This window comes from Mobula birostris, chromosome 6, assembly GCF_030028105.1.
Source record: "Mobula birostris isolate sMobBir1 chromosome 6, sMobBir1.hap1, whole genome shotgun sequence".
Classification (NCBI taxonomy): Eukaryota; Metazoa; Chordata; class Chondrichthyes; order Myliobatiformes; family Myliobatidae; genus Mobula; species Mobula birostris.
The window spans coordinates 42,921,797-42,947,354 of NC_092375.1; the positions used below are offsets into that span (position 1 = coordinate 42,921,797).

The window sequence follows — 25,558 nt, forward strand, 5'->3', positions numbered from 1 at the left end:
GGGGGCATTTACAAAACTCTTAGATAAGCACATGGATGATAGAACAATGGAGATATATGTGGGAGGGAATGGCTAGGTTCATTTTAGAGTAGGTTAAAAGGTTGGCATGACATCATGGGCTGAAGAGCCTGTATGATGATCTTTCTTTGCTTATACAGAATACTTTTCACAGCTTACCTCTACTGTATATGCTTGTGTTTTTCTCTCGGCCTTTAGAGTTTGGTCCACTTTGCTATATTACGCTGCAGCTGGCCAAAGTTTTGATGATGGGGGTCCATTTGATTATTTCAATTGGAAAGCAACTTGTTAACAAGATGGGAAGATTACTCAAGGGGAGGTGAGAGTGGTTAAGTTTGCTATTAACATATTAAATCCTTAGGGACAGGATTTACGAAGCATAGCCTTATTAAGAGTAGTCTGTATGATCTTGTGAAGTTCAGGCCATGCTTCATGGGCCTATCTGACTTTTTCTAGGAACTAGCAAAGCAGACTGATGAAGTTGGAATGTTTGAAGTGAGGTAGGGTGTTTGTCAAGGTTCCCAATGGAAAGCTCATCCAGAAGTCATGAGGTATGGGGTCCACAGAAACCTCTCAGCATGGATTTGGAAGTAGCTTGCCTGCAGAAGGCAGAGGATAGTAGTAGAAGGATTATATTCTGCCGAGGGATTGGTGACTACTGGGACCATTGCTCTTTGTGGCTTTGATAAATAACAGATGGGGAAGTGGAAGGTTGGGTTGGTAAGCTGCAGGTGACACAAAGTTTGGTTGTAGTATGGATATGGTAGAAGGTTGTTATAGGTTATAATGGAATATATAGACGATGCAGAGCTGGACTGAGAAGATGCAGATGGAATTCAATCCAGAAAAGTGCAAAGCGATACACTTTGAAAGGTCAAGCTTGAACAGAAATACAAGGTTAATGGCTGAATACTTTGCAGTATGGAGGAACAGAAGGATCTTGAGGTCCAGATCCATAGATGCTGCACAAGTTGATAGGGCGTTTTAGAAGGATTATGGTGTGTTTGCCTTCATGAGTCAGGGCAGCCCCAGTCTCGAGCCTTCTCCCAATATCCATCCATGCACCGACTAATCAAGACCCTATCAATCCTTGCTTTAAATATACCCTGTGACTTGGTCTCCACACTCACCTGTGGCAATGAATTCCAAAGATTCAACACCGTCTGGTTACTACCACAATGAGGTCACACTCAGGTTGGAGGAGCAACACCTTATATTTCGGCTGGGTAGCCTCCAACCGGATGGTATGAACATTGTTTTCTTGAACTTCTGGTATTGTCTTCAATCCCCTTCACCATTCCCCATTCCCATTTCCCTCTCTCACCTGTCCATCACCTCCCTGTGGTTCTCCTCTCCCTTCCCTTTCTTCCATGATCTTCTACCCTCTCCTATCAAATTCCCCCTTCCCCAGCCCTGTATCTCTTTCACCCATCAACTTCCCAGCTCTTTACTTCACTCCTCCCCCTCTCTGTGTTACAACTATCACCTATCACCTTGTACATCTTCCTCCGCTCCCCCACCTTCTTACTCCGACTTTTTTTTCCACTCCCGATGTAGGGTTTCAGCCCAGAACATCGACTGTTTACTTTTTTTCCATAGATGCTGCTCGGCCTGCTGGGTTCCTCCAGCATTTGGTGTCTGTTACTCTTGAGCACCTTGTTTCCATAGTTTTCCCCCACACAATACCTCTGTCACGCATGCCTGGGGAGATGCAGTAGTGACACTTAAGAGACATGGGCAGGCACATCCCCAGAAGGAGATTGATCATGTGCGAGCAGATGTAATTGATTTAAACTGGCATAATTATCGGCATAGACATTGTGGCTGAAGGGCCAGTGCCAGTGTTTCTGAAGGGCTCTGCTGGTCTACATCCTGTGTCCTCCCCGTTTTCAAAGACATTCATTTTGTCCTCTATTGTCGACAGCTAGACTGTAATCACTGCTATGCCTTCTACCCATTTTGTACTTTTTATATCTGTAAAATAAATACATTTCTGTTTTATGCTACACATTAGTCTTTTCACATTTGCTCTTTTGCTCTTACTGTATCATCCTTCATTATCCCTAGACTCTCTTCATCCTGTCTCTAGCTCTTTACCATTAACGACATATTACGCAAAGAGTTTAATATGTTGGTAAGTGCTCCCATTAAACCATTTTGACTCACTCTACCAGATATTCAATTTATTCCACACATTCCCACCTCATCTCCTGCTGAAATCTTATTCCTGTTTGCCTGTATTATTTTAATCATGGTTCCTTTAGATTGTTATAGCAGGGATGGTAGTGGGGATATGCTCCCACTACCGATTAAATGCTCACAATGTCTTATGCCTGAAGTGGAGCTGACAGCCAAGTCCAGCTCCTGGCCTTCATGTGTGGCCTAGTGACTGAGCCTGGCAGAGACATTTCTTCTGACAGGAGAAGCAGCTTATCGGCACCTTAAGACCAGTCACTTTGGGCAGATAGCCTTGGTTGTCAGCTCATCTAGGAGATGGAAAAGATTGATCTCAAGACACTGCTGTTTTGCAGCTATACCCAATTCATGGGGAAGGCTTTGGGAGTAAACCCTGAGGAAAAATCCAGAGCTGGAGTCCCTAAATTGAGTTCAATGCTGACTGGCAACTCCTGCGATGCCACGGGTGCCAAACTGTACCCATCTCTGCCATTCCTTTGCATTCATCTGCTGCATGGGCAACAGCTTGTTCTCCATGTTGTACTGACCTGGCTTGTGAATCACAGACAGCTAGGGTGCAATACCGACTCCGACCAACAGAGGGCCTCGTTTTAATCATAAAATAGAGCTTTTGTGAGAAGACAGTCAATAATCCTGAGCTGCAAATTCCACACTCTACACTGATCTGCAAAGTGTATCCATTACAAAATGATTGCTGAGATTCCCTTTCATTGGCCAGCTCCGGCAGATGGCTGCTCTCTAATCCATCAAAAAATACTTGGACTAGTCATCAACCACCACAGAGGGCACAATTCATCTCGCAAACAGTAACAAGAAACCAGATAACAAGAATACTGGAACATTGACTGAGCTGATGAGATTGGTGTGAAAATCAAGAACAACCTGGAATGTATATCAGTCTACAACAAAATACTTCTGCCCCAAAAACCTCATTCCACAAGATCACGTAAGACACTCTCTTTACTCCGACTCCAATTCTGTTTATAGCACCTTCCAGAACTCATTACTTTTTCCTAATCTGACTCAACCAACAAGGTCAGTGATAAGGGGAACTAAATGGTAAATTCTCAGTCTACGTTTCAACAGCATTATTTTAAGGTGTATTCGTAAACCAATCCAAAATGAATATTATCCATCCCATTTCCTACTTTCTTTTAAATTCTTGCCAATTCTTGAATTTCATTTTCCGTAAACTTTCTGTAAAGTTTCTTTTTTAAGTGCCCCTTTTGTGTGAAGTCATAATTGCACTTTAGTATCATCTCCTCCTCTTGGCTACTAAACAGGAACAACATTTAAAAGAACACAACATCTTTCCTTGCTGCCCACTCTACTGCTTTGGCCACGGAAACTGCTTAAGAAACCTGAACGAAACTGGCCTGATGGAATCTAATATCGCCCAGGGGGCCTAGGATGGTATGTTGAAACCTTTGCATATGTAAGGGCTTAAGGCGCGTTTAAAATGGCTACATGAAGCACCTGAAAAATGTCCCAGTGTAATACTGAGTCAGTGAACTTCCTGGCTTATTTTTAGACACAGGATATTGTTCCCTTATTGCGCCTAAGAACAGGTGCAACAAGGTCCAATTTCTACTCTGCTGTGCATCTACTGATAGTTTGTGGCTTTTCCCAGTGCAGTGACAGCATGCTTTTTGCAGACGTCACAAGCCACAGCTTCACAGCGGAACTTGAGCTGCCCTGAAAAGTGCTGCACTTCGTATAAGTGTCTTTACTTCTCTAAACCTTTGTTGACTGGTCTTAATTGTTGAAGAAAAGGGACCTATTAAAACAAACCTGAAATATTTTTACTCTGCAAATCAAAAATAGTATTTTCAAGCTTATTTATTGGACATCTCTGGTAAGTAGTTCTCTGGAATTAGGTATTGTATGGAAGTTGTATAAAATGTATAAAATTTGAACATGATGTTGCTCAATGCCATAGGCCACACTTGGAATATTTTGACATATGATTGATATTGCATTGAAATGAAGTAAAAGATAAATGGAACTGTCTATGTGGAGTTTGAAAATTATTTCCATAACCATGTGGCCTTCCTCTGGGTACTTTGGTTTCTTCCTACATTATGAGGATAAGCTGGGATATGCTGGTAGGTTATCAGACTACAGTAGATTACCCCATGGTAGGCAGCTATGAAAAGGATCAATGAGTTCTAACCTGGACTCAACATATCAATGCAGATACAAAGAAGGCACAACACTGGCTATACTTCATTAGGAGGTTGAGGAGATTTGGTGCATCACCAAAACCACTCACAAACTTCTACAGATATACCATGGAAAGCATGGTAACTGGCTGCATCACTGTCCGGTATGGTGGGTTGTGCGGGCGGTGGGGTGGGGGTGTTACTCCATAGGATTGAAATAAGGTGAGGAGAGTTGTAAACTTATTCAGCTCCTTCATGGGCACTACCCTCCATGGTATCCAGGACACTTTCAAGGAGTGATGCCTCAAAGGCAGCATCCATCGTTAAGAACCCTTATCACCCAGGGCATGCCCTCTTCTCATTGTTACCATCAGGAAGGAGGTTCAGAAGCCTGAAGGCGCATACCCAGTGGTTCAGGAACAGTTTCTTCCCCTCTGCCATTCAATTTCTGAATCGGCATTGAGCCTATGAACACTACCTCACTACTTTCCTATTTCTGTTTTTGCACTACTTATTTAAATTAACTATTTTATATATAATTAACTGTTTTATATATACACATATACTTACTGTAATTCACAATTTTTATACTATTACGTACTGCATTGTACAGCTGGGACATATGCTGATGAAATTTAACCTGATCCTGAGGCACGTGACAGAGGCTGAGTTGCAAGGCTACTGGGAAATAAGGCATAGAGAACTGATGGGATTACTTTTTCATGAGCTGGCATGGATTTGATGGGCTGAATGGTCCCTGTTTTGCAGTAGATAGCATAAGTAAGAACCTACAATGGTATTTTAAGGAAATGGAAGAAATATTTGAAAAAGAATAAGATGTAAAAATGTAACTGAATAAAAATCTGGTTCGGAGAGCTGAGGTGCATTTGTCAAATGGCAGCTTGCTTGTGCTATCGAAATCTGCACTCATTGGCCACTTTATCGGGTTCTTTCAGTATCTATTGAGGTGGCTGCTGAGTGTATGTGTGAGATCTTCTGCTGCTGTAGCTCATCCACTTCAAGGTTCAACATGTTATGTGTTCAGAGATGTCCTTCTGCAGACCACTGTTGTAATGCATGGATATTTGAGTTGCTGTCGCCTTCCTGTCAGCTTAAACCATTTTGGCCATTCTCCCCTGACCTCTCTCGTTAACAAGGTGTTTTTGTCCATAGAACTGCCATTCACTGGATGTCTTTTTTTATTTTGCACCATTCTCTGTAAACTCTAGAGACTGTTATGTATGAAAATCTCAGATGACCTGCAGTTTCTGAGATACTCAAACCACCCCAACTGGCACCAACAATCATTCCAAGGTCAAAGTCACTTAGGCTACATTTCGTCCCCCTTTCTGATGTTTGGTCTGAACAACAACTGAACCTCTTGACGACGTCTACCCGTTTTTATGCATTCCATTGCTGTCACATGAGTGGCTGAGTAGATATTTGCATTAACAAGCAGGTGTACAGATGAGGCCACAGACTGGAGCCACATAAGTATCACAACTGGCTTTTTAACGTTGCAAATAGCAGTGTCTGCTATAACAAAGTTACAAATGTCTCACTGCACATAATTTTGGTAAATTGTACCATAATTTGCTTTTTTAAAAAAAGTCATGTGCCAAAACAACCCAGTGTAAAATTAGAATGCTTTTTATTGAGACAAAAGATACTGCCAACATTGGAAATTAGAACAACAAACAATCTGCTGGAGGAATTCAGCGAGTCAGGCGGCATCTGTGGGAGGAAATAGATTGATGGTGTTCTGAAATGTTGACAATTCACTCACCACCTTGCATTGCTGCTTGGCTCACTGAGTTCTGCCAGTGGGTTGCTTTGCTTATATTTTGTAACCCCAAAACATAAAACTAATCAAAAAAAAATCAAGGGAACTTGTGAGGAGCATGTAAACTTCATTTTTCACTTTTAGCAAGGCACTCACATATAAAGTAGTGGTGTAATGATGTACCTACTATTCATGTACTTTTACATATAACCCCTAATGAATTAATGTTTAATAAAACATTAGGACCCTGGTCAGACCCCAATTGGAGTACTATGCTCAGTTCTGGTTGCCTCACTATAGGAAGGATGTGGAAACCATAGAAAGGGTGCGGAGGAGACTTACAAGAATGTTGCCTGGTTTGGGGAGCAGGCCTTATGAAAATAGTTTGAGTGAACTTGGCCTTTTTTCCTTGGAGTGATGGAGGATGAGAGGTGACCTGATAGATGGGTATAAGATGATGAGAGGCATTGATTGTGTGGATAGTCAGAGGCTTTTTCCCAGGGCTGAAGTGGCTAGCACAAGAGGGCACAGTTTTAAGGTGCTTGGAAGTAGGTACAGAGGAGATGTCAGGGGTAAGTTTTTTACGCAGAGAGTGGTGAGTGTGTGGAATGGGCTGCCGGCGACAGTGGTGGAGGTGGATACGATAGGGTCTTTTAAGAGACTCCTGGAGCTCGGAAAAATAGAAGGCTATGGGTAACCCTAGGTAATCTCTCAGGTAAGGACATGTTCGGCACGACTTTGTGGGCCGAAGGGCCTGTATTGTGCTGTGGGTTTTCTATGTTTCTAAACAATATATCTACAATATTATTTGAATTTGAATTTATTTGAAATATTAGATCCATCTCACAATGTGAGGGAGTAAAAATCTTTGCGTTATGACTCCGTCGCAATGTACAGACATGTGAATTTATAAGTCTAATGGCTTATAGAAGGAAGCTGTCCCATAGCCTGTTAGTCCTGGCTTTAATGCTGTGGTACCATTTGCCAGACGGAAGCAGCTGAAACAGTTTAAGGTTAGGATAACTGGTGTCCCTGATGATCTTCCAGGCCTTCTTTCTGCACCTGCTGCTGTAAGTGTCCGCAATGGAGGGAAGTTCACATCCACAGATGTGCTGGGCTGTCTGTACCACTCTCTGCAGTGCCCAGATGTCAAGGTTTGTGCAGTTCCCCTACCAGGCGGTGATATTGCCAGTCAGGATGCTCTCAGTGGTGCCCCTGTAGAAAGTCTTGAAGATTTGGGGGTTCATGCTGAACTTCTTCAATAGCCTAGGTGGAAGAGACACTGTTGTGCATTTTTTGTCACACAGCTGGTGCGTACAGTCCGGGTGAGATCTTCAGTGCTGTGTATACCGAGGAACTTGAAACTACTCACCCTCTCAAATATTACTGAAATACTAAATGTACAACACTTTGGAGTGAATTGGGCTTTGTAGTATCCAAGTTTTAGGTGAAGCCTGCTAATGTTCTTCAAAGCAATTGTAGCACAGACCGATGTTTCAGATGGGAAAACTGACATTGTTTGTTATTGTGAAAATTATTACGCACGCATATTTAATGGCTGCCACCAACACACAGAGCTTGTTTCATATTTTCCTACGACATGAGCAGAGCCTACTTGGAGTTGACTCTCAGAGCAATTTCATTCCTCCCACTTATTTAGCCATAATCTATTCTCTCTGACATGTCCATTGACTTCACCACCACCACCTCCTGCACTAACCCCGTATGGAACTTTCTGAAATTTGGTTCCCTTCATAGCTAATAATGTATTGATGCCAACCTTCATTATATTCGGTGACTAAACCTCCACAGCCTTGGCTGGCAAATGTAACTGTTTCTTTTCATCTCTATCTTGAATAAACAAAACTTAATTTTGACCCTATGACCCCTCCTGCCCTTCCACCGCACTAGTCCTAAACAGGGCACCATGGCAGCGTAGTGGTTAGTGCGATGATATTACAACTCAGGGCATCAGAGTTTGGAGTTTAATTCTAGAGTCCTTTGTAAGAAAGTTTGTATGTTCTTCCTGTAAATGCATGGGTTTCCTTCCACCGTCCAAAGACGTACCAGCTGGTAGGTTAATTTGTCACAGTAAATTGTCCAGTGGTTAGGCTAGGGTTGTGGAGCTGGGTTGCTGGTTGCTCATTGGGCCAGAAACGCCTTTCTCGTGCTGTTATCACTAACAAATAAATAAATCCCATACGAGGAAAACATCAACAGTTATATTTGCCTCGAGAATTTTGTATCTTTCTATTCAACTTCCTTTCGTTCTTCTAAACTCATGAAAATATATACATGGCTTGCCCAAAATGTCTTCCTGTGACAATTCTGCCTTCTATCTATCTGCTGAACAGTCACCACACTTACTGTGTTCCATCTTCCCATGGCTCACAATCTTAGTCCAACTCTGAATTCAGCACAGTATCAATAAAACAATAACTCACTGCGTTGGAAATACAGTGTGTCTCTAAGTCAGTCACAGCGTGGCTCCCATTCTTAAAAAGGACAGAATGCTCATTGATCCAGTCAGCAGCTTGCATTCCTATGTAAATGCCAATTAATCTATCTACGTGATCATGATTAATTCCTATTTTCTCACAGAGACATACAGCAACACAGTATGCATACAGGCTTGGGTACCACTATATATCAAACACATTTCCACCTAGCTAGCCCCAAATTCCTGTGTTCATCCCATATTCCTCCAAGACCCACCCCTCCATATACCTATCCAGGTGTTTGTCTGGGACCTCGTTGCATATACTCACCACAAATGTAGCCCTCAGTTCCCTTCTAAATCTTTCACCATTTCCCCTTAATCTACATCCCCTCTGTTTGAATTCCCTAGCTGGGGTAGATGGACTATTAACATCCACGTTCTCTATGTGTCTCATAATGTTTAACATTTCTATAAGGCTCAGCCTCACTTTCCTCCTGAAATGGATGCTCCCCATTTTGAAAATAGTCCACGTTTTTATTCCTTCTACCTAGGTGCATGACCATGCACAGCATTCCATCTGCCACTTCTTTGCCCATTCTCCTAATCTGCCTAAGTCCTTTCTGCAGCCTCCCTGTATTCTCCATCCTACCTGCCCCTTCACCTATCTGTATCGTCCGTAAAGACTAGAATATAAAAACAAGGTTGTAATGCTAAGGCTTTATAAGACACTGGTGAGGCCTCACTGTGGTATTGTGAGCAGTTTTTAAGTCCTTTATCTTATAAAGGATGTGCTGACATTGGAGAGAGTTCAGAGGAGTTTCACAATAATGATTCCAGGAATTAAAGTGTTACCATATGAGGAGGAATTGTTGGCACTGGCCTGTACACACTGGAATTTAGAAGAATGGGGGGGGGGGGGGGGGGCGGGGAAGCAGTGGGATGCCATTGAAACATATCAAGTATTTTAGGCGCTCTTCCATCTTGATGATAAATATAGAGCCTAGCCAGATACCACAGGGTGTGCTTGATTCCTCCATCACGCAGAGTTTGCAGTACATCACGAAAGGCACGACGTTGAGTCATCACCTCTTTAATATAGCCCGGGAAGATCAAGACCTTATTTCCCTTGTACTCCACGGGTTGTAGTCTGCTGTGGTGCAGGATCAGCTCTTTCACTTGAAAGTGATGGATACGTGCCAAGATGGTGTGCGGTTTCCCACCAGAAGCCGGCTTAGGATAGAGAGAGCGATGCGCGCGATTGTTTTTAACCAGATACAGGAAATGCTCTTCCCCGAGCAACTTGGGAATCAGTCTGGACACAAATTCAGTAGGTTTACCATCCTCCTCACCCTCTTGTATCCCTACAATCTTAATGTTATGTCACCGGGAACGAACCTCTAAGTCATGCACTTTAGCTTCAAGCTGGCTATTTTGTCTCATTAGCTCTGAATACTTAACTTCGAGCTCTTGCATGCGTGTTTCAAGGTCACTGATGGTTAGTTCTTGATTAGCCATGTGGGCTTGTACGTCAGCCTGGGAGGCCACAAGCGCCTCAAACTTGGTCTCAAAAACATCAAAGCGGTCGTTAATGCAGCGCAGAACTGACTGAGAAATCTCCTGACCTAATGCCTTGCACATGGCGTAAGTTTTATCCAGCAGTATCTCAGATGCAGAGAAGTTCTTTACGGACCCCTTGTTAGCACTAACTTTGGTAGTTTGGCAGTCAGCAGTCTTGGCTTTATTTGCCTTCGGCATTGTCAAACTTTTCCAGGCACTTAGTTTAGACATAGACTGTTGGCCTATGAATGAATAAAACACGGTATAATAGTAATTTTTATCGAGGCCTTGGAGAGGAGCACTGACCAAACACATCTAATCCATACGCATGCGCACTAGCGCCCCTGATATATTTTTTGCATGGAGGGGGTTGATGATCTTGCTGCCATTTGCGCAATTTGTATTTTTTTGCACATGGGGGGGTTGACGTTTTTCTTTGAACGGGTTCCATGAATTCTTTGTTTCGTGGCTGTCTGCGGGGAAGACGAATCTCAGGCTTGTACACCGCATACGTACTTTGATAATAAATGTACTTTGAATGTCCTATGGTCCTATGGCCTTATAAATCTTTCCTGCACAGTTTAACCACATCTTTCTTATAACAGGCTAACCAAAACTATACTCAGCACTCCAAGTGTGGACTCACTGATCTTAAAATAACTGCTGAAGGCCAGCGTACTAAACGCCTTTTTCACCACCCTGTCTACCGATGACATCACTTTCAATAAACTCTACTACTATACTCCTGGATTCCTCTGTTCTATTACACTCTCCTTTGTCCTAGCATTCAGAGTGTAAATCCCACTCTGGTTTGGCTTTCCAAAGTACATCACCTCACACATTGGTACTGTAATATACTGTATTTGCCACACCTCGGTTCACTTCCCTAACTGATCAAGGTTCTCCTGTAATCTACAATAATAAGCACCTCCTAATTTTGTGACATCCACTGACTGATCAAGTCCTGTGTATTCACATCCAAATCAATTATATAGATACAAAAAAGAAGAGTCCCAACACAGACCCACCCACCCCTCCACCCCCCAGCATGAACTAGTCAACAGCCTCCACTCCAAGAACCAACTTTCATCCACCCGGAGCTTCTAGTCTCTGAGCTAACTAGCTCTTCCTGGATTCTCTGGGACCTCAACTTTCAGAACAGTGTATCATGTGGGACTTTGTCAAAGGCCTTTCTGAAGTCCAAAATAGACAACACCCACTTTCATGTTAAGGGATCCAGAAGAGGCACAGAAATTAATTTGGACCAAATGAAAGGCATGCTCAGCAATTTACCCAGCAACCTTTTGCTCTAGATTAGCCAACAGTGTTAGAGGGGAGAGTTACAGTTTGTTCATTCAACATTATAAATGGGAAAGTTCAAACACAGGGGGAGATGGCAAATAATCTCACATCAGCTGTGTGTAAATTTCTGTGACAAATAGGAACCTCTTTAGACATTTGCAAATATTTAGCCTGACATCTAAAATTATGACAAACGTCTATAGATGTGTGGTGGAAAGCATATTGACTGGCAGCATCACTATCTGGTATGGAAACGCCAATGCCCTTGAACAGAAAATCCTACAAAAAGTAGCAGATTCAGCCCAGTCCATCACATGTAAAGTCCACCTCACTATTGAGCATACCTACATGGAGCATTATCGCAGGAAAGCTGTGTCCATCATTGGGGACCCCCACCACTCAGTTTCTGCTCTTATTTCACTGCTGCCATCAGGAGAAAGGCACAGGAACCTCAGGACTCACACCACCAGGTTCATGAATAGTTATTACCCCTCAGCCATAAGGCACTTGAACCAGAGGGGATAACTTCACTCAACTTCACTTGCCCCATCACTGAACTGTGCCCACAACCTATGGACTCACTTTCAAGGACTCTTCATCTCATGTTCTTGATAATTATTACTTACTTATTTTTTTATTACTATTATTATTTCTTTTTGTATTTGCACAGTTTCTGGTCTTTTGCACTCTGGTTGTCCACCCTGTTGGTACAGCTTTTCTCTGATTCTATTATAGTTATTGGATTTATTGAGTATGTCTGCAAGAAAATGAATCTTAGGGTTGTATATCATGATATATTTGTACTTTGATAATATATTTACTTTGAACTATAAAATGATAGTGTGCACCATTCAGAAGTAATTATTTGGCACAAAAGTGCTTTGAAGTATGATATTTAGAATCTCTATTATCCATCCATGCTGGTCTTTGAACCAAGTGTTTTTGCTCAGCCGTTTGTGACAAACCACACTGCCAAGGATCGGGAATCGCAGATGTGAGGAGGCAAGAACAGCAGATTTACTTTCCTCATCATGAAGTAGCTTTATGGTCACTCTTGCCGATACCAACTTTCTACTCAAGAGACAAGAGATTCTGCAGATGCTGGAAATCCAGAATAACACGCACAAAATGCTGAAGGAACTCAGCAGCTCAGATAGCATCTATGGAGAGGAATAAGCAGCTGACGTTTCAGTCCAAGACCCATTATTAGGACTTTTTGTTCAAGGTCCATTTACTCCAATAAGTACAGATTCCTTAGTAGTCATGAGGGGATTTGAACTTAGGGCCACTTGTCCAGTAACGTAATCAATGACCAACCTCTAGAAGCATCTTTTTATAACCTTGGCCATTACATTTATTACATGTATATATTGATCCAATTAACTGGGTAAGTTAAAAAATAAATATGAATATGAAAATTTGTAAATAGTAATATATTACTTCAATCCATAGGTTTGCTTTGCTGTTGTTATGTTGTTTTGTTGCTGCTTGTGTTGTTCCGCTAAAGTAGTGGGCATGCAGTATGGGTGCCGGAATGTGTGGCACTTGTGACCTGCCATTGGCACATCCCTAGGTTTTATCAGTTACGTAAGAACATAAGAAATAGGGGCAGGAGTCAGCCATCTGGCCCGTCGAGCCTGCTCTGCCATTCAGTAAGATCATGACTGATCTGTCCATGGACTCATCTGCACCTACCCGCATTTTCCCCATAACCCTTAATTCCCTGACTAAGCAAGAATCTGTCCAACCTTGTCTTAAATATAATTACTGATGTAGCCTCCACGGCTTCATTGGGCAGAGAATTCCACAGATTCACCGCTCTCTGGGAAAAGCAGTGCCTCTTCATCTCCATTCTAAATCTACTCCCCTGAATCATGAGGCTATGTCCCCTAGTTCTAGTCTCACCCCAGTGGAAACAACTTTCCTGCCTCTATCTTATCTATCCCTTTCATAATTTTATATGTTCCTATATGTTTTTACATGTTTCAAATTTCACTGCATGTTTCGATGCACATTTGATAAATAAATAAAGCTGAATCTGATTCCAATCATTTGTGGGCTGGTAACACGACGATGGAGTCTTGGAGTCAAATAACATTGAAATAGGCCTTTCAGCCCATCGAGGCCATGTCAATCCTGTTTACAATGCCCTTCATTGTCCTGTTGTTTAAAGATTCTCCCACATTCCCATCAATCCCCTGAGATTTCTACCACTCACCATGTACACCAACCAATTAATCTATCAGCATGTAGGAGTTTGGGATTCTTTGAGAAGAAACCAAGGAGATCCACTCAATTACAATTAGAAGGTACAATGTCCACACAGTTGGCCCCTGAGGTCAAAATTAAATGCTGCTCTCTGGTACCGGGAGGCAGCAGATCTAGCAGCTGGGCTACTGTGATGTGCAAAGATGACAGGAAGGAACAATTAATGAGAATTTACTCAACATGCAAACACATTATAAAGATAAGAATGACCACTATGTGATAATGGCAAAAAATATTTGAGGAAACTTTAGAAGGAACTATAAAACCAAAACCAGAATTTTCAAAAATCCTGAGTGCATAGTATCATGTGCTATACTCTTAAAAACAGGAAAATTTTATAAAAAATGTCAACACTTGCAGACTGCTGTGGAGTAGACGGTAATCCGTGTATTCTGTGAAGCTGGAATAGTTAGCTGAGAACGTAGTGGTCAAGCTGAACCACATCCTCTTGCTTATGCAAAATACTTACTGAAAGTAGCTTACTATGGCCAAAATTTTGAGAAATTAAGCCTTTGGTATCATTTCTGCCAAATACATGTTGTTATATTCAACAACGAACACAGTAAAGGGACTGTAGGCACTGCAGGTTCTAACACTACTGTCATGATTACAATGAGACTTATTCTATAGTGTTATTGGAACCTCCCTAGTGGTTGTTAGAGACTTACAACAAAGGCATGAACATTCTATACACAAAATAATGTGAGTAAATTCATATTTCAAGTGTAAATCCATTGCAGGATCCAAAATAAATGATGCACTGTGAACTGGAGTCCTGAGGCACAAAACTGGACCCAAAGCTTAATAAATGGGCGTGGGTGGGGTGTGCTTTCAAGATTTAAGATTCTCTCGTGCCATTTCCAGTACACAAGCATAAAGAGGAACAAAATAATTATTACTCTGGATCCTATAAAGCACAAAAAAAAACCACAATAAGATAAACACAAATTTCTGCAGATGCTGGAAATCTAAAGCAACACACACAACATGCTGAAAGGACTCTCCAGGTCTGGCAGCATCCCTAGACATGAATAAACAATCGGCCTTTTGGGATGAGACCCTTCTTCAGGACTGAAAAGGAAGGGGGTAGACTCCAGATTAAAAAGGTCAGGGGGTCAGGGGGAAGGAAGATAGCTAGAAGGTGATAGGTGAAGTCAGGTGAGTATGAAAGGTAAAGGGCTGGAGAGGAAGGAATCCGATAGAAGAGGAGAATGGACTATAGGAGAAATGGAAGGAAGAGGGGATCCATGAGGAGGTGATACGCAAGGGGAAACAGGGAAAAGGACAGAGTGGGGAATAGAAGAATAAGAGGGGAGGGGGAGGATTTTTTTAAGCAGAAGGAGGTATCAAAATTAATACCGGTTGGAGACTACCCAGACGGAATATAAAGTGTTGTTCCTCTACCCTGAGGGCGACCTCATCTTGGCCAAAGAGGAGGTCATGGACCGACATGTCAGAATAGGAACTAAAATGTTTGGCACTGGGAAATTCATGTTTTGGCATGTGGAATGGAGATGCTCAACGAAGCAGTCCCCCAATTTACGATGGGTCTCACCAATGTAGAGGCCGCATCAGGAGCTATATAAGGAAACAATAAATATAAACAATGCACACAAAATGCTGGAGGAACTCAGCAGGCCAGACAACATCTATGGAAGTGAATAAACAATTGATGCTTTGGGCTAAAATGCTTCATCAGGACTGGAGAAAAAAGATGCAAAGAGAGAGTAAGAAAGTGGGGGGAGAGGAGAAAGAAGCACAAGGTGGTAGATGATCGGTGAAACTGGGAGAGGGGGAAGAGAGAAGTAAAGAGCTGGGAAGTCAATTAGTGAAAGAGATAAAGGGCCGGAGAAGGGGAATCTAATAGGAAAGGACAGAAGGCCATGGAAGAAAGGGAAAGGGGAGGAGCACCAGAGGGAGGCGATGAGCAGTTAAGGAGATAAGGTGGGACAGGGAAATGAGAATGGGGGCAGGCCATTACTGGAAGTTTGAGAAATCAATGTTCATGCCATCAGATTGGAGGCTACCCAGATGGAATATATGGTGTTGCTCCTCCCGTCTGAGTGTGGCCTCATTGCAGCAGTAGAGGAGGCCATGGACTGACATGTCAGGATGGGAATGGGAAGTGGAAAGTAAAATGCGAGGCCACTGGAAGATCCTGCTTTTTCTGGCGGATTGAGTGCAGATGGTCTCTCAATCCACACCGGGTCTCACCAATAGACAGGAGGCCACACCAGAAGCACTGGATACAGTAGATGACATCAACAGTCTCACAGGTGAAGTGTCGTCTCGCCTGGAAGGACTGTTTGGGGCCCACAATGGTAGTGAGGGAGGAGGTGTAGGGGCAGTAAATATAAATTTGTGAGATAGTTTATATAGTGTACATTCAGTGTCTGTTGTGCTTCTATTTGTAGCTCATCCCATGACTGAGAGGATTTAGTGTAGCTGTTTCACCTTCATTATCCCTTGGGTGAAAACAGGGTTGGAGTCCAATGAGGCGAAAGCCCATATGGATCTGAAAGGGCTCCCACCACAGGTTGGAAGGTAAAAAAGCACAAAATCTGCAACTATGGACTTCAGCAACCACTCTAAAGATCCCATTTGTATTGTTGTGGAAATAGGAAATATAATCAGAACTTGTGTATTGCATGTTTCATCTAATTTTTTTAAAGATTGGCCTGAAAAGTCCTGAACATGAGCTATTTCTTCGCATAGTTAGGTCAATCCGAACTGCTGCCAGGATTGCCTGAAGACAATGTGGACCAATGTGGTGTTCATTTCACTAATGTAAGGGTGGCATGCAAACTTGGAAAGAATTGTCAATTCTACCTCATGACAAAATAAAATTAACTAGCAATACATAAAGAAATCCATGCCACTAATCTCTTTGCATCTCTAGAGTAAAGTTTGAAACAAGCCCAGTGAATAATTGACTAGTGGCGTGACTTAAAGATTAAAGATGAGCTTTATTTGTCACATGTACATTGAAACATTGAAAAACACAGTGAAATGCATCATTTGGGTCAACAACCTACACAGTCTGAGGATGTGCTGGAGAGCAGCTTGCAAATGTCCTCTATGCTTCCAGCAGTAGCATAGCATGCCCATAACTTACTAACGCTAACCTGTATGTCTTTGGAAAGACCACCCGGAGGAAATCTACATAATCACTGGGAGAACATACAAACTCCTTACAGGCTGCAGCAGGAATTGAAACCAGCTCTTCCCATCACTGGCACTGTAAAGCATTATGCTACCATGATGCAACAGTAGACATTCAACGTCAGCATGAACTGGTTTTATTAGTAATTAATGAGCTTCTGCAAGGGACTGACAGATCATTACCTAATAACATCAATCGTGTCCCTTTCAGAACATGCCAAGGTGCTTCAGAGCTAATGAAATACTTCTGAACTGTAGTCACACATGACTAATGTAGGAAAAAGGACAATTAATTTTTGCACAGTAAACTTCCACAAACAGCATTGTGACAATAAATAGACTATTTCTTTCATATTCCCAGAAGACCATTTGGCTCATCAGATCTATGACAGCTCTGAGATCATTCCCATACCTTTGTTTACTTAATGTGGCATTTATACAGGCTAGATAATCAGAATCTTTTTTTCCACATGGTAGGGGTATTAAAAACAAAAGGGCTGAGTTTTAAAGTGACAGGAAGGAGTTTTAAAGAGGATTTGTGGGAAACTTATACATAGTGCGGTTGACAAATAAACTTGCTGTCAGATAAGTTTGCGGAGTCATATTCAGTCATTATTAGATTAGATTAGATTAGATTAGATTCAACTTTATTGTCATTGTGCCGAGTACAGATACAAAGCCAATGAAATGCATTTAGCATCTGACCAGAAATACAAAGAATAATGTTATTTACAAAATAACTGCAAATAAAAAGTGCTACAGCACACAAATATAAAAGTACTGAGACAGCACAATACAGATGCAATACTGCTTAGCGCTGTGATGAGAGGTTCAGCAGTGTCACAGCCTCAGGGCTGTGCTTAAGGGCACTCAGACAGGTACTTAAAAGAGCAAGACAGAAAAAGATACTGATCTCTTGCTCGCAAATGAGATTAGTGTAGATGGGCTAAAAAGGTTGGTATGGACATTATGGTCCATTTCTATGCTGTACGGCTCTATGATTTTATTTCATGGAATCATTGAGTATTCCCCAGATAACTTGCCTGTCCCCCTTCAAATTAGTTACTTGAGATCTTTTATGCATACCCAAGAGAGTTAAATTGCACCAGTGCAAAGTCATACACTTTTGCAAATGGACTGAAGCATCTACTCAGCATTTTGTGCTTGATCCTTTCACATCCAACTCAACCAAGTGCATGAGCAAAGTCTTTATAGAAATGTGTAAAACTGCTTAGAGTGTTCACCATTTAGCAGTGCAGCCTGTAAGTGGGCAGATTGCAGGAGGACATGGTTTTGCTGAATTATAATGTCAAAGCAATTTGATAAAGGGGGAATCAAACGAGGGGATCAGAGGTATCGTGGTCACTGCTAGACCAGTTATCCAGAGGTATGTGATAATGATCTTCCAATGCCCATCATAGTGACTGCAGAATTTAAAGTCAGCTCATGAAAGTCCAGTTAGAATAACATTGACCATGGAATTCCCAATTATTATTGAAAACCCATCTGGTTGACGGAGTAAACACCACCTCCTTATCTGCTCTGTACTATATTTGAATCTAAACACATAGCATATTTTGTTTACTGAATTTTAAATTCCCTTAACTGCCATTTAAAGTAGTTTAGAGACTAAATAGTTTACAGGAAATTTGGGATGTGTACTAAATTTTGGCTTTACTATTTGTTGAATGAATGAGTAAAGGAAATGTACTCATACACTGCTTATTTACGAATGCACATGACATATAGTTTAAAGTGTGGATCATTAAGAAATCAATGGTTGGGATATTCTTGCAATGGATAACACTCTTCAGTGATTGTTGTGCTGTTCGTTTTATCCTTACAAAAGAGCTTTTCTTTCACTGAATTCCTAAACTCGTCGCAACTCTCTAAGGATATTTGAAGGAGGAACTGATTGAACATTAACCTAGATATAACAGCCTGGGGCTCTTCATCTATGAATGTCATTTGCACTGTGTGTACTATGGTTTGAATTTTCAGCACAGCCCGAGTCCACTGAGATAGCTTCACTCTTCCAACAACCAGAGCAGTCATTCTATTAACAAAATATTCAGAAGTACTGACTAAAAGAGATAGGAAAGGGGAAGAAATAGGTCACAATAACAATAGTAACTTGCATTCATGAAGCAGCTTAAGTTAGAAAGAAATATCCTGAAGCATTTTCATTGGTAAAGGTGGATGCTGAAGCAACAGAGAAATATTCAGACAAGGTGACAGAAAGCTTTTAAATGGGGAAGAGCTGCAGTGGTGCTTGGGGATTAAGGAGTAAATTTCAGGCTTCAAACTCTTAGTGAGGAGGCTTTTTAGTGCTGTTAAGTTTAAACTGAGCTGGTAGGAGAAAGGGGTTCAGATTATTGCACCGAACTACATCACCACAACTGAGTCACTTTTGTCTGTATTGCTGTTTACAACATCAAAAAACACAAACATTTGTTTTCGGAAGCTGGGACTATTTTCCACCTTTAAATGTCCTTGAGAAGCTGGTGGCCTTCTGGTGAAAGTATTCCTCGCACTGCACTGAACAGGGATTCCATGATTAGAGCCAAGCAATGATCAAGTATCATTGATACAGTCAAAGTTAAGTTTAATATCATATGCACGAGGACATGTATGCACAGGTACTATTCACCTAGAGGAGAAAATGTTAGCAAGCCCAGTAGGTAAATGTACAGGAGGGGAACTCAGAGCTAAATTGTATCAACTTTAATGTAAGGGGTCTAACTGGTTAAGCAGATAAACTCAAAGTTTTAACACAATGGGACTGCAGTTCTGCACTGAAGCATGGTTGAAGGATGGGTGCGACTGACAACTCAGAATCTCCAGGTGAGACAGGGGCAGTGGGGCAGGGGAGAGGAGGGTATGAAAGTGCCAGTGACATTGTGCTGTTAGTCAAGGAATGCAGTACTTCAATATTAAGGAAGGGTATTCCAGAACACTCCTCAAAAAATGGCCAAAAAGAACAATGTGGGTGTAGTCACTTTGCTACAGGTGCATTACAGACCTACTAAAAATCAGCAGGAGGTAGAACAATGTAAAGAAATATAAGAGAGATGTAAGAAAAACTCTGAGGTATATCCTACATGTTGTATGACTCTGACTCAAGCACGCAGTCAACGACAATCATAATTGCAACAAAGGGATTGACAATTGTTATGGCCCCGTCGGCAATACCCCATCTTGCTATTACCTCCTTAATTAGGTAATTAATTAATCCCCTCGTCTGATTTCCAATTGTTCCCAATTTTCATTAATTACAGCACACCTGCTTTCCATCAGCGAACTGAGGATAAGAACCCTGGCGTCACTGTCATGCTTCGCCAGTTTGTTGGTCTATTCTAGTCCGTGTAAACCTCGTTTCCTGATTCCTTAGGACTGTCAGTTCTAAGCTCTGCATGATTCCCTGGATAATCTATGTAAACCTTGTTCTCCGTGTAAAGTTTCTCCTGAATACCTGTTCCACATTCGCGGCTGCACTAACACCTCACGACCCTGTCTCCATGCCTGTGTCCTGCTCTTCGGTTCGTCCCCAGCCACGTCCTTGCAACAGCAATGCACAAGAGGTCAGAGCTGAGGGAATGCAGAGTCTCAATGGCTTAAGACATAACTTTGTATAAATGATTTTATAGAAGAAGAAATAATACTGTACTTATGTTTTCTTATTCTGGTCCTAGCTGGCTTCAGCTTTTGCTTAATTTTGCTTTAACACCTCACATTGGCAGTACAGGCTTTGAAAAGGCTGATAACCTTTGAATGGAAGAGAAGAGATGCAGGAGACAGATCATTTAATTTCCACAATTAGGAGAGAGCATTCTGTTAGAACAGTCAGTATTGGAGGCAGTAACCTTTTATTCCCTGAATGTTACGCCATTAAAAGACTGTTACCAACTGACTTCTAGTAAACATACTGGCAAATTAACTACACCCTGTTTACTATAGCATCTATTTGTGTGTTTTCTTTAACTTTGAAAATTAAGGCTGACTGTGAGCATTTATTACTATAATTGCTTTCTTTACAAAAAGAGAAACCCAAGCAAAACTATTTAACAATCATTAGAAATTGTAGCACACACAAAATGCTGGAGGAACTCAGCAAGTCATGGAGGGGAATAAGCAGTCAATGTTTTGGGCCAAAACCCTTCATCAACACTAGAAAGGAAGAGGACAGAAGCCAAAATAAGAAGATGAGGGGAGGGTTCAGGAGTACAAGCTGGCAAGTGATAGGTGAGATCGGGTGTGGGAGAAGGTGGGTGGGTGGAGGGTTGAAATATGAAGCTAGTAAGTGATAGGTGGAAGAACTAAAGGACTGAAGAAGGAGGAATCACTGTTGAGGATTGTGAGCCAAAGAAAAACGGGAGGAGGAGAGGAATCAGAGGGAGGTGAAGAGGTAGAGGCAGGTGGTGAGAAGAGAAACAGTGAGAGGGTAACCAGAGTGGGAATGGAAGAAGGAAGGGAGGCAGTAGAGAAAATAACTGGAAGTTGGAGAAATCAATGTTTGTGCCATTAGGTTGGAGGTTCCCGGATGGAATAAGAGATGTTGCTCCTCCAATCTGAGTTTGGCCTGATCGTAGCAGTTGAGGAAGCCATGGATGAATGTGTCAAAATGGGAATGAGAAGTTGATTTCATCTGCCTGCCTATAAGCTTGCAGCTTAGATCTGGTTCTCTCTCAATCCAATATCTGAATGTTGCCTTAGAACTTGCATTTTTCCTACCCTAAAGTGTAGTGGAAGCCCATTTTGCCTGTGACCCTACAGGTTTAAAGCATTTTTCTTTTCCAAAAATGAACCTTATTTGTAAAAATAAATAAAGCCATGAAAAACATTCATAGTGCTTTCAGCTTGTACAATCAGTGTTCACAATCTATACATTGGTACTGTTAGTACATTTTGTGCACAGAGCACCATTACCACTCATGTAGTCTCCTCCGAGGATACAGAACTGCAAATATTTGAGGGGTTTCTACATATGACTTAGCCCTTCAATGTCTAGCAGCAGGACATTCTTGCTATTGAGGGAGTGCAGCGTAGGTTCACAAGGTTAATTCCCGGGATGGCAGGACTGTCATATGTCAAAAGATTGGAGCGACTGGGCTTGTATACTCTGGAATTTAGAAGGCTGAGAGGGGATCTTATTGAAACACATAAGATTATTAAGGGATTGGACACGCTGGAGGCAGGAAGCATGTTCCCACTGATGGGTGAGTCCAGAACCAGAGGCCACAGTTTAAGAATAAGGGGTAGGCCATTTAGAACGGAGTTGAGGAAAAACCTTTTCACCCAGAGAGTGGAGGATATATGGAATGCTCTGCCCCAGAAGGCTGTGGAGGCCAAGTCTCTGGATGTTTTCAAGAAAGAGATGGATAGAGCTCTTAAAGATAGCGGAATCAAAGGTTATGGGGATAAGGCAGGAACACTGGATACTGATTGTGGATGATCAGCCATGATCACAGTGAATGACGGTGCTGGCTCAAAGGGCTGAATGGTCTACTCCTGCACCTATTGTCTATTGTCCATAGAAGCACCCAAAATTGTGATCTTCTCCCACAAAGCCTTTATATTGGCTGCACCAAGCTTCTTTGCAGCCCTAAGGTTGTCCTCCTGCAGCCTGGAACGTGCCTGTCAGCCACACTCCCTAACAGATCTCGTTGTACTAGAAGACCAACAAGTCTCAGGCAGATAAAAGTGCACCTTCATTGAGTTGACGCATCTTCCAGCAGCACTTGATCTCACTCTGCATCCTGGGAACAACCCATAGATCAGAGCCCATCCCCCTCCCCCGCCACTCCGTTACACTGCTGCTAGGGATGAACTGTGACAAGACAACCTGCATTGTTTTTCAGTCCCTCTTTGCAAGTAAACGAACAACTGTCCCATTGATATCACAGCCATGCCAAGACGCATTGATAGTAAGATTCTGACCACAAAGGAATGATCTGATGTACAGAGCTCCTCTCATCATCAGGCAAGGCAGGGGTGGGTGCTTTACAACCAGCTAAAAATACAGAGGGAAACCAACAATTCCTTTCACACTGTCCCTACCCTACCTCACAAGAGGAACCAAATCATGCAACATATACGGTAATGAGGTTGTGGTAGCTACTACTTAGGTTATGCTTTTTTACCAGTCTGGACGTTTGCTTATTGGGGGGCTTTCAGATGAAGAGGTGATAAAAAGTAACTTTTACTAAGAGTCAGTAAAGCAAAAAGCATAGCAAGTTGTGAAGAACAATAGATCCAAGCACAATAGAGAAAAAAAGTCAGGAGTTGTGGAACAAGGGCAAGGGAAGATGCCTGCAGAATGCTGCTCAAATGAGAGACCCCGTTGTAGAAGTGCTTTGTGAAGATGAAAAGTCCCAAGGAGGAAGTGTCCATACTTTTGAGTTAAAGAGTTTTCTCGAGATAGTCTTTGAGGTGTCTTTCATGCAGAACGTGGGTTCAGCACGAGTACAACGATATGCCCGTCTATTTCAGAAATGAGCTCCAACGTTTAAGTGCACATTGCACCGGTTTAACTGTAATGGGTCCTTTTATCTTTCTTTTATTTTCCTGTTAACTGTTTAACAAAGTTGTAAAATTGGTAAATATACTTTCTTTATAATTTCATGCCCACTTACAATCTGATATTTCCTGATGAACAATACCTGCATATGAGGCAGTATTTACACAGCATTCACTACAAACGATATTCCTTAATCAGAACATCCTAACTTTCCTGTTCAGTTACACCCAAATTATACTAACCCTAAATGTGTGTTACTTATGGAGTGTGGCCCTCTCACTGCTGAGTCATACGGAGCTAGCTAACGAGCCAAGTTTGTATATGAGCCCAGTGAGAGGGGTGCATTTGTGGGATGCTCGTCCAGAGATTGAATGCTGTGCAAGAATTGATTAAGCAGTTTATTTGTGTCTTTGAGACAGTGTTTAAACTAATGCTTGTGGAAAGTGCTGTGCATCATAATTAAAGTCCTTTATTATGGATGCCATGGGGATTAAAGCTTGGTGCGACACGAAGAGCGTATCCACATGTAATGCTTGTGTTTGAGGTGGGTGGATGTCTGAATTCTTGATAAACTGTTAATTAGAATACTGAGTTCTGTGAAAGTATTGGGGAAAGTTTCACTAATTTAATGACATTTTGACCAACCAGCTGGTAAGGGGGTCATGTTAGTCCATGACAGTGACATGACAGAAGTCACGCTGCCCGATAGGATAAGGGCACCTGGGGAGGTGGAGCCATGGCCTGTGCATCTCTTTAGAGAAGAGGGGATGTAGCTGAGGGTGAAGACTTTAAAGACAAGTTGGTTTTGTTTCTGCAAAGTGAGGGAAAGGAGTTGTCTGATGTAAGAAGTCTAATAAGTCCTTCAGTTTTGAGCTGGTTTTGGCTATTACGTCATTGGTTGATAAATGCCAAAGTGTACCTGCGAGAGCCAGTTATTGTAGGCTGAGAATGTTCTCGGGAGTCAAGCCCACACCTGATGGAGAGGAAGAATATGAGGCTTGAACTGAGCAGACATCTCAGTCGCTGGATAAATGACGGTGCTCAGATAATACGAAAAAACAGAGAGTGGTAGAGAGTTTAAAGGGCCCGGCAGCTGATATAGTGAGGTTCCTGAAGGCAGAAAACCCATTAGCCACTTCAGCTAACTACATGCAAGCTCTGGAAGATGCTTTTGGCACTACTGAAAGTGCAGCCGATATCATGATGAAGTTTAGGCACACGTTCCAGGAGGAAGGAGAGAAGATGTCTGCCTACCTTTTCAGGTTGGAGAAACAGCTGCACTGTTTGCACCACAAAGGGCATTCAAATGTCTGAGAGAAATTGCTTGAGGGTGGAGCAAGTTGTGAAGTGTGCGCTGTCACATGACATGATTGCTCTATGTATTTGAACGACTTACAAGGTGCACCCTGCTCCATCTTTTAGCGAGTTACTTAGAGAAGTTAGAGAGGAGGAAAACATGATTGAGAAGTGGAACATCTCCAAAAGCAAAGTAATGTCTTCAGTGACAACCTCTGTTGTGGAAGTGACCCCTGATGCCACAGAGATCGAGCTTTTGAAGAGTGAGCTGAAAAGCCTTTGAGCTGGACTGACTTGAAGGAAGTCTGCCAATGTTTCAGCTACACTTCACATGTCCACTGGGAAACCCAACCCACCTGTTGGACTTACTAGCCGAGGACTGCTGGAGAAGATGGACATTTCAAGTGAGACTGCAAGGGACAGGAAAATCTTTGAAAAGTAAGTCAGTGATTAATCAAACAGCGAAGAAAAGAAGCAAAACCATGGAGGTAACAGTAAAGGAACAGGCTGGCGTCTTGGAGAGAATACGTTCCAATAAATGTATCAAGGGAATTACTAGAGTGCAAAACACTATTCCTAGAGGTTTAGTGGGACCAAGCTCTGGTGCATCCATATGGATTGAAAGTATTTATGCTAGACACAGGTTCTCAAGTTACATTGCTTTATAGATCCTTTTACAGCCAGTATTTGACACATTTACCATTGATGCCACTCAGTGCCCTTGAGATCTGGGGGCTTAGTACTGATGATTACTTGTACGATGGTTACTTGTTGTTGAACTATTGATACACCTGTGTTGGTCTGTCCGGATCAGGTTGAAAAAGGTGAAGATTCCATTTTTGCGGGAACAAATAGTC

General features: G+C 42.1%; 1 protein-coding gene across 3 annotated transcripts in view; it reads left to right on the forward strand.

Annotated features, from left to right (window-relative positions):
- The first annotated feature begins 3,852 nt into the window (after positions 1-3,852).
- The window catches only part of LOC140198993 (kelch-like protein 9), an 80,349-nt gene continuing 58,643 nt past the window's right edge, over positions 3,853-25,558 (forward strand). For all 3 annotated transcript variants that reach the window (XM_072260347.1, XM_072260348.1, XM_072260349.1), the window contains exon 1: positions 3,853-4,069. The gene's annotated coding sequence lies outside the window, so the exon portion shown is untranslated. The remainder of the gene's footprint in view (positions 4,070-25,558) is intronic.